This window comes from Cryptomeria japonica, chromosome 1, assembly GCF_030272615.1.
Source record: "Cryptomeria japonica chromosome 1, Sugi_1.0, whole genome shotgun sequence".
NCBI classification, from domain to species: Eukaryota; Viridiplantae; Streptophyta; class Pinopsida; order Cupressales; family Cupressaceae; genus Cryptomeria; species Cryptomeria japonica.
In genome coordinates this window covers 147,798,556-147,809,850 of record NC_081405.1, presented here as the reverse complement: position 1 = coordinate 147,809,850, position 11,295 = coordinate 147,798,556, and positions in this window count along the sequence as shown.

Genomic DNA, 11,295 nt, shown 5'->3' with positions numbered 1-11,295 from the left:
TCTCTCCCTCTCTCCCTCTCTCTCCCTCTCCCCTCTCCTCTCCCTGTCTCTCCCTCTCCCCTCTCCTCTCCCTCTCTCCCTCTCTTTCCCTCTCTTTCCCTCTCCCACCTCCCCTCTTCTCCTCTTCTCTCTCTCTCTCTCTCTCTCTCTCTCTCTCTCTCTCTCTCTCTCTCTCTCTCTCTCTAACTCTCTTTCCCTCTCTTTCCCTCTCCTCTCCCTCTCCCTCCCTCTTCCACCCCCCCTCTTCTCTCTCTCTCTCTCTCTGACTCTATCTCTGTCTCTCTCCTCTCCCTCCTTCCCTCTCTCTCTCTCTCCTCTCTCTCTCTCTCTCTCTCTCTCTCTCTCTCTCTCTCTCTCTCTCTCTCTCCCTCTCTCCTCTCCCTCCTCCCTCTCCCCTCTCCCACACCCTCTTCCTCTCCCTCCTCCTCTCCATCCTCCTCTCCCTCCACCTTCCACCCATGTTCTCTCCCTCTCTCCCTCTTTCTCCCTCTCCCCTCTCCTCTCCCTCTCTCTGCCTCTCCCCTCTCCTCTCCCTCTCTCCCTCTCTTTCCCTCTCCCACCCCCTCTCCCCTCTCCTCTCCCTCCCTCTTCCGCTCCCCTTTCCTCTACCTCTCTCCCTCTCTTTCCCTCTCCCACCCCCCCTCTCTCTCTCTATCTCCCTTTGTCTCTCTCTCCCTCTCCCTCCTTCCCTCTCTCTCTCTCTCTCCCTCTCCCTCCTTCCCTCTCTCTCTCTCTCCCTATCCCCTCTCCTCTCTCTCTCTCTCTCTCTCTCTCTCTCTCTCTCTCTCTCTCTCTTCCCTCACCCCTCTTCTCTCCCTCCCTCTACCTCTCCCTTCCCCCCATGTTCTCTCCATGTCTCCCTCTCTCTCCCTCTCCCCTCTCCTCTCCCTCTCTCTCCCTCTCTCCTCTCCTCTCCCTCTCTCCCTCTCTTTCCCTCTCCCACCCCCCCTCTCTCTCTCTCCCTCTCCCTCCTCTCTCTCTCTCCCTCTCCCCTCTCCTCTCCCTGTCTCCCTCTCTCTCTCTCTCTCCCTCTCCCTCCTCTCTCTCTCTCTCTTTCTCTTTGTCTCTCTCCCTTCCCTCCCCCCTCTTCTCTCCCTCTCTTCCTCCTTCTACCTCTCCCTTCCCCCCATGTTCTCTCCCTCTCTCCCTCTCTCCCTCTCTCTCCCTCTCCCCTCTCCTCTCCCTCTCTCCCTCTCTCCCTCCCTCTCTATCCCTCTCCCCTCTCCTCTCCTTCTCTCTCCCTTCCCCCCTCTTCTCTCCCTCTCTCCCTCTCCCTTCCTCCATACCCCTTCCATAACTTTTTTAAAGCTTATTAGCACGTACGCGGTACATTTTACTCACAAGCACGTACGCAGTACTTATTACTCATAAGCGGAGAATACCATTGGGCTTGCCAACATTTTATGGCCTAGCAGCGCATACACAGTTTATAGACATAGTTTTAGTTGCCCAAGAGCCTCAATGGCCTCAAAAGAAGTTTTTGAGGTTGTTGAAGGCCCCACTGGAACTATGTCTGCACTTCTATCACTATTGTATACATAAAAGTAAGTGCATTTTTTGTTTCTTGCATGATTTCAAATGATTGAATTGTTGTTTTTATTAGTATTTTGTTTTTGCATGGTTTCAAATGATTAAATTGTGATTGTTTAATAGTTTGATTCCAAAAAATAGTGATAAGATGCATACTTATGGTTATTTATTTATTTTTGATCTTTTCTTTACATATATATGTAATATGATTCTATTTAGGTCAACCAATCTCAACCATGGGAAAGAACAAGTGAGGAATGATGAAACAATGAGAGGCTCAAAAGGAAAGACAAAGGAAGCATATGAAGAAATTGCATGACATAAGAACAATGGGAGAAGAAGGTATGTCAACCTCAACATCTCAATTCAATTTACCAAATGAATATAATGCACCTAATGCAATTGAAGAAGAAACATTTGATAATTTATTGTTTGAACGTAATGTAATTGAAGAAGAAACATTTGATAATTTGCCATTTGAACCTAATGCAATTGAAGAAGATACCACATTGAATAATCAATTAAATGATGAACATATTACACCTTCTCTACTTGATGAATTGAATGTACATAATGCACCAATGTTAACACCTCCTAGAATCATTTGTAGGAAACCAAAGTATCTAATTGACATTGATGAGAATATATTGAAGTCAATGCCCAATAAAATGAATGAAAAAACTTGTAGGAGAATGGTTAAAAGAATATGGCAAAACAATTTTAAAAACTTAAATCAAACTGCAAGATGTCAATTAATTGTTCAAATGATTAAAAATTTGAATTTTAGAGAGACAATGAAAATTCTAGGCCTAAGATCATCTGAAAGTAATAGTGAAAGAACTATTGTCAGAAATCTATTTGATGCATATCAATCTATTGGTTCAAAATCACGTAGTAAAGATTCTAATGCTACTCGATGTGTCATTACATCAACCATAATGAGCAAGAAAATAAAAAAAGATTGTTTGATAAAAAAAACAAGTAAGTCATTGAACGTTAGTAGAACAACATTAAGTAAAGCATTAAAGAGGCGAGAACAAATAGAGGAGACTAACAATAATTCTCTTTGGGCATTCTCAGGTAGACTACCATGCAAAGACAAGGTTGTTGTAGATGCACTAAAAACATTAATTGAAAATTTTTGGCATGACAACACAAGAGTATCACCCAACCAAAGAGATGTTGTTAGAAGGCGAATTGGGTCTAAAAATTGTGAGCCACATGTGAAACACTATTTGGATATGACTCAAACTAAATTTTATGAAAGATTCCTTCACAAGTTTCCTCAAAGAAAAATTTCTCAAAGAGTTTTTGAAATGGCAAAACCTTTTTATATTAAGATTAATCATGTACGCACCATGTGTTGTTGTAGGATGCATATTGAATTTTCCATGTATTATGATATTTTTCATCATATTTGTTCTAGTTTGCACACTAATGATGTTTTGCAGGAATGTAATATACAAGCACCTCCTAAGTCGGCAAGAGAATTTATTTCAAGTGTGTTATGTAATAGACATGATGGTTGCATTTATTATAAGATGCCTTGTTTGGAAGGTTCTTGTGCTATATGTGGTGGTTTGCAATGTTTACCAAGATGCATACATTTGGAGAGCACACATGAAATTGGTATGAAACTAGTTTCTTTCGGAAAATACAAGATATTCACATATGGAGCTAAAGATGGAAAAGATTTGAAGAGATGTGAGCTAGTGAAAAATGATATATGTGTAGCTCAATTTATGAAAATGTTTCAAGAGAAACTAGTTTATGAGTACATAATGCATACACATAGAGCTCGATGGTTAGATGAGCAATTCAAGTTGTGTAAGGACACATTTCCTCTTGGCACCATTGTCTCTATCATTGATTTCACTGAAAATTATACTCTACAACCTCAAAATGAAGTGCAATCCATGTATTATCACTCTACACAAGTTTATATTTTTGTACACATAGCATTCATGCATGTAGATGATAGCACAGAGGAGGATAGAAAGGTTGTAAGAGAGTATCACTTCTACATAAGTGATGATCGTACTCATTCATTGGAGTTTGTACAAGGATGCTTTAAAGTTTTCTATGATAGCTTAAGGGAAAGGAACATACGATACAACCGACACTTAATATGGTCAGATAATTGCACCGCACAATTCAAGAATGCAAGGATGTTTTATTGGCTAACAAGCGGTGTACAATATTTTTGGAATTTCACTAAGGCTGGACATGGTAAGGGAGAGCATGATGGTGCAAGAGCATGTGTGAAAAGAGCCCTAGCCAAGGAAGAATTGAAGTATGAAGGTGGTGCTGAGTTGGTAGATGCAGAAATAATTGTGTGATGGTGTAAGTGTACGATGGGTCCAGGTAATCCAGGTACGTCATTGGTTCGTAGATATTTTTGGTTGATTACTGAATCTAACATTGAAAACTATCTAGATTGTTGTACAGTTGCAGGATCGAGTGACATGCACTCATTTATGAGTTCAAATTCAAGTTCATTGGTAATTTATATGAGACAGATGGTATGTTTTTTCTTTTCATGCATGTAATGGTTATGGGAAGAATGCAAATCACAAGAGTGGGTTGACAAATGGTCTTGTAGACCATTGGTTCCCATTGATTCATATCAAATTCTCAAAGCACTACAATTGAGCCAGATGGAGACATCAGTGGATTTTGACAATGTATTCGACCTAGTGGATTCAGGTGATTTTTTGAGTTAATTTTTTTGCAAGTATTCTTTTTGGTTCATTTTCTTGTACATCATACTTTATTTTTGGTATTAATTAACACTTTATAAAATGTCGGTCATGTGTATGCAGTTGTTGCAGAAGAGAACAATGAAGAAGGAACAGATTACTATTTGTGTCGTTGTGTTTAGCCTAAAAGAAAATTGACAACCACAATCATTGACGGAGAGGGCATTGAGTACCCAATAGGGTCTGTTGTCATGACAGAAACATGGCTTCGGGGATACCCTATCAAGAATTTTGATGTTTGGTTGTTCGAGGACTTTGAAACACATAGACATATTCTTCATTTCTCTAACCTTGTTGTTGCAACAAATATTCATTTGATGAAGTATCATGGTAGACCTCATAACAAGATTTTATGGAAAGTTCATAAATCTGACCATGAGGCAATACTTGACACAATACGGGTTAGAGCTGATCCTGAAGGCTCACTTGATTGATTCTACGGTTCAGAGTAGAATGATTTTGAGAATTTTGTATAAATCATCGATGAATTGTTCTATATTCATTTTTTGTATATATAAATGCCCATGAGCTGATTTTTACATGTTTAGGGGCATAATTTTGTATATTTAAGTGGCAATGAGTTGATTTGTACATATGTACATGCCTAATTTTGTATATTAAAATGGCGATGAGCTGAATCACACATATTGTAATGCCAAATTTTGTATAAAATCCCATGAGATGATTTGTATATTAAAATGGTGATGAGCTGAATCGCATATATTGTAATGCCAAATTTTGTATAAAAGCCCATGAGATTATTTGTAGGACAATTATTTGTATAATCAAATGGCCAAGAGCTGATTTGAATAATATTTGACAATGTTTTGTGACTATTTTGTGTGTCAATGTTTTGTGACTATGTTTTGAGTATATGTGATGTGTCCCTGGTCAATCATGAGAATTCTTGATTCTTTTATAATCATGGATAATTATTTGAGTCATTATCGGGTCATAGGGGTGATAGATTGAGACTAGATACAATTTGAGCAAAAAATGTCATTGTTGTCAAAAAAATTGTCAAAAAAGTTGTCAAGCAACTTCTACATTGCATCGGTAGGGTATGAATCTCGACATTCTGGTGCTTTGGGATGCACAACAGGGGCATGCCTAGCATAAAAATGCCCACCTGGATGTGCTCGCAATGTTGGTTTGTGCACACGAGGAATAAAATCAATTCTAGCCAATCTTGCAACTTTTCCTTGCAAGCAATTGATAGTTTTTTTAGCAGGTGAAAAAATGCTACTAATTGAAAATGGCTTCGAGTCATCAAAAATCAAGATAGACCATTGTAGAGGATCTTCACGTGACCCCATGGGATCAAACAGATTGACCGTATGAGTTGTGGATTGGAAGAAATAGTTCATCAAATTTTGACAATTTTTTGGACTCAAGGCACTTGAGAGATCTCACCGGTAGGGTATGACTCTCGCCATTTTGGTTCTTTGGGATGCATGATAGGGGCATGCCTAGTATAAACATGCCCACCTAGATGTGCTCGCAACGTTGGTTTGTGCACATGAGGAACATAATCAATTCTAGCTACTCTTGCAACTTTTCCTTGCAAGCAACTGACAATTTTTTGAGTAGGCAAAAAAATGCTACTAATTGAAAATGGCTTCAAGTCATCAAAAAATAAGATAGGCCATTGTAGATGAGCCTCACATGACCCCACGAGATGAAATAGATCAACCGTATGTGTCATGGATTGGAAGAAATAGTTCGGCAAATTTTGACATTTTTTGGACTCAGGGCACTTGAGAGATCTCACCGGTAGGGTATGACTCTCAAAATTCTGGTGCTTTGGGATGCACAATAGGGGAATGCTTAACATAAAAATGCCCACCCAGATGCATTCATGACGTCGGTTTGTGCACATGAGGAACTGAATCAATTCTAGCCAATCTTGCAACTTTTCCTTGCAAGCAACTGACAATTTTTTGAGCAGGCAAAAAAATGCTACTAATTGAAAATGGCTTCGAGTCATCAAAAAAAGAGATAGGCCATTATAGAAGAGCCTCATGCAACCCCATAGAATCAAATAGATCAACCGTATGTGTCATGGATTGGAAGAAATAGTCCGTCAAATTTTGACAATTTTTTGGACTCAGGGCACTTGAGAGATCTCACTGGTAGGGTATGACTCTTGATGTTTTGGTGATTTGGGATGCATGATAGGGGCATGCCTAGCATAAACATGCCCACCCAAACATGCTCATGACGTTGGTTTTTGCACACAAGGAACAAAATCAATTCTAGCCAATCTTGCAACTTTTCCTTGCAAGCAACTAACAATTTTTTGAGCAGGCAAAAAAATGCTACTAATTGAAAATGGCTTTGATTCATCAAAAACTAAGATAGGCCATTGTAGATGAGCCTCACACAACCCCATGGGATCAAACAGATTGACCATATGTTTCATGGATTGGAAGAAACAATCCGTCAAATTTTGACAATTTTTTGGACTTAGGGCACTTGAGAGATCTCACCGGTAGGGTATGACTCTCAACATTCTAGTGCTTTGGGATGCATGACAGGGGCATGCCTAGAGTAAACATGCCCACCTGGACATGCTTGCAATATCAGTTTGTGTACACAAGGAATAAAATTTGACCATTGCGAGCATGAGGGTGCTCTCACACCAAACACATTGTTGTTTAAATTCATATTGTCATTTTTTGTTGTTTATATTCATATTGTTAATTACATATGCAAATATTCATTTAAATTTATAAAAAGGCAGCCACCAAATACAATGAATACACAATAATGAATTGAATACAAGGAGTTTTGTATGGTTAATTCAACATTTTAGAAATTTTATCAAATCATATTCCATGATTGCAATGCTTTATATCATATATTTTTGTAGTTTATATTCATATTGTTGATTACATATACAAATATTCATTTAAATTTATAAAAGGACAACTACAAAATACAATGAATACAAAATAATGAACTCATTACGCATTTATTGGATCGAATATCGATATTTATATATATATAAAAAGGCATGTCTGCCAAGTCAATACAAGTATTACAAAAATGTGGCATATGCCATGTCCAAATCGATATACAATAAAAATGTAGAATATATCTACATGTATTGGCCATTCTATGACCAAAACTAACACTATATGATCCTAAACTTCTGGTGGATCATCAAAATCAAGCCTCTTCGGCGCAGTATGCGGCTCTGTAGATGGCTGCAAAACCACAATTCAAAAACCAAGTTAGAATTATTTTGTAGAAAATAGTTCACAATTGACATCATAACTATGCATTTAACTTTAATTCCTTTGCAATTGAAATGTAGATTACCTCATCAACTGATCCAAGAGCTAACGTCTTCACTCTCCTCTCCTTGTCACTCTTAGGAGTTTTCTTGAAAACATACTTAACTGGATCCACGTTATGGCCATACCGCGAAGGAGTCTATTGTAGATTAAATGTACAATTAATACAATGTACTAACATAGATATATCAAAAACACTTAAAAGCTATAATATAGAGAACAATGACGTACCTATGCCTTAGATGCTTCTCCAATGGACTGAAGATGGCTCACCATTGATGTAGAAACGGTCACTATTACCTATACAAAAAATGTACAAAGATTAAATACAATTAATATAATGATAAGTATTGAAGGTTGAAAACAATTAATTTTACATATCAAACAAAAGTGTATCGGATCCTGATATGCTTCTCCATTGCAAGGAGGAGGGTTTTCCATTGACGAAATAGGTATGGATATTTGTTGTATGAAAAAAATATAAGATTATAATATATCACAAGTTCACATGTACATGTGCATATAATCATGAAATCAAGAAAATAAAGTAGAGATACATACCTCTACCCTCTCTTGATTCGCGGGCAAATCAGGTGCATTCAACATATCCACAAAGCTCAATGGCTGCTATACATGTAAAAAAGACAAAAAACACTAATCAATCTACAAACCCCAACTAATACTTGATTTCAACATTTTCAAACAATTGTACAACTAAAAATGTGTTCAATTACCTTCTTCACATGTTTTGGCATCTTTGAGATATTCTTTTTCTTCGGACGAGCCCTAGACGCAAAGGGGGTGCCCTAAAAATAGAAAATTAACATGAGATATTAGTACAGATAATAAATTAAACATAATTTAAAAAATCTAAAATGAAATGACTTGCATATTCCATCAACACAATACATAAAAAGAGTTGCACAAAATATGATACCATATAGCCTTGTAGGCCAAAATCGATCGCCAACAATGTGATGTCATCAATCTGGGACATTTCATCCCCTGTCAACACCTACAAACCAGAAATTGGACCAAGCATTAAAGATAGTTAGTATATCTTGTATTTTTTTGAATTCAAAGTGTACTATTCTATTTTAACATGTTACAAAATTTATACCTCAGGCGTCGAAGTTGCAGCTGTGGTAATTGGGGGAGGTGTATGGGATACCGCTGCTGGATCTTGAAATGCATATTATTTTTCTCAATTTAAATTGATGTATAAATGAAAATTTATTTATGTAATTACAAAATTAAAGTGACTAATAAATAAAATGTTATGAATTCAAATCAACACACCTATGTCTATGGCTCATGGGCAAACACCATGTCCATCAACTCATCTCTCAGTGTGACATCCTCAACCGTGTGAGCCTGACATCTACAACCACAAATCATGCATAGATGATATGAGTATCCATCTGCATTGGCTGCATCATCTATCCCCGAGCATATCCCTGAGCAACTGACACACATATACTCAATGGGCTCTTTGTCATCCTCTAACAGCTCATCATCCAATACAATAGGGTGTGCTAATGATGTCCCATGTTGGATGATGGCACCAGTCAATGTTGTGGCTTCCTGAAGAGTCTGTAGCTCCATTGACTCTTTTATCTCTAATGGGACAGCCTGATGCACCTTGGGTTTGGGTGCTAGGGGGTGGCGACTCTCTGCGGCTAATCACCTATAGGCTCCAGGTCTATCTTGGGCAGAGCCACCACCTCTACCATGAAACTCTCTCATGTCAAAATAATTTGGGTGCACATTAAGCACAAAATCACAATATATTTTTCTCAAAAAATATAATGGGACCTCATAATTATTACAAGGTGGATTGTCAAAGACCATCCACCACCTTTGCCAAAAAAGATTCTTTATCTGCACATTGGTACACCAATGTATGGGAAACCTCTTTGCATTAGGAGGTAATGACTGACCAGTTTTGGGGTCAACAAAAAGGGCACATATTTGTTGTTTAGGAATATTTTTGTTTTTAACTCCATCGTATGATAGCCCATTGGCATAGAATTGACGACACCTATCCCTAAAGCTTCCCCATTTGGTAATTTCAGTGGAAATAGCTATGGCACCACTAGCTAATGTTTCTAGGCCAGTGGCGAGGGATTGATGATGGTCAAGTTCAGAAGTTTTCAATTTTACAATCAGTCTATTGATTTTGGATGTATTTTACCCTAACTGATTAATTAATTCTTCCTGTGTTTCGGTTGTGCAGTCAAAAGGAGGAATTGGGGGTTGTTCTTGTGTGTTTTCAGGAGGTGCATTTGGTTGTTCTTGTGGGTTTTCAGGAGGTGCATTTGGATGTTCTTGTTTTGGATTAGAAGAATCTGGTTTTTGAAACAAAAACTGAAAAAACCTAATCAAAATTAATCAAATTAAATTGAAAATGTAAATTTTTTTGCATAAACTAGAAAGAAAGACAAAAAAAAGCAAAACCTAACCTTGATCCATAGCCTGAGGACAAATTTTGCACCCCGTTCACGGTTTAGTTTAAAAAATAGGAAAAAAAGAGTAAAAAACGCTCTTTTCAGGTAAATGAGGACCTAATTTTTTTTTAAAACTTTTTTCATCAGACCCGCATACACGATTTTACTAGGATTATTAGCACGTACGCGCTCATTTTCCTATAAGTAGCACGTACGCGCTAATTTTCCTATAAGAAACACGTACGTGCTAATTTTCCTAGGCGTAGCATGTATGTGCTCAGTTTCCTAAGCTTAGCACGTACACGCTACCTTTTCTAGGCTCGGGAGGAACAAACCTAAGCGCGTACGTGAGAATTTGAAATTTTTAAACTGTGTACACGCTACCTATTTTTCAAAGTTTTTTTTAGGTGGTGTCCACTTTTCTGACCACCATCTTTGTGCACATGCCCATAACTTTAATGAAATAAAGCTTCAAAAGATATTTATCTAGTCTTGCATACCAAGCTCTAGGGGATTGTTTCAATCCATATAAAGCTTTCTTTAACTTGCAAACCATGTTTTTGTCATCTGGAAGTGAAAATCCATCAAGTTTCTCAATATAAACTTCCTCGTCCATATCTCCATTCAGAAATGCACACTTGACATCCATCTTATAAACCTTGTAGTTCTTATGTGCAGCATAAGCAAGAAATATTCTCATAGCTTCAATCCTAAATACCAATGCAAAGTTTTTATCATTATCAATTCCTTCCTTCTAAGAATATCATTTACAAACCAATCTATCTTTATTCCTCACAACTTATCCATCTTCATTCTATTTATTCCTAAAAATCCATTTAGTTGCAATAACATTCTTATTTTTAGGCCAGGGAACTAAAGTCCATGTGTTATTTTTCTCTATATGATCTAATTCTTCTTCCATAGCTTTCATCCAACATTCATCTTTACAAGCTTCAATTACTCATGCCTGTTCAACTTGAGAAGTTAAACATGCCTCATTAGCTACCAACCTTCTTCTTGACAATACTCAGTTTTTGTCTCCAATGATCTGATCTTCTGAATAATTCAACCTTACATACCTAGGAGTCTTTTGTTTTTTTGTTTCTCTATCCTGATCTTTAGTTACTATTGAATTTCCTGATAAGGCCAAAGTAACTAGTTCAATATTCTATTCTAGTATAGGTGCTACTAGTTCACTTATGATAATTTCCAATGTCGGTTCTCTCTCATAAGTTCTTAATTGACTTATGTTATGCTCAT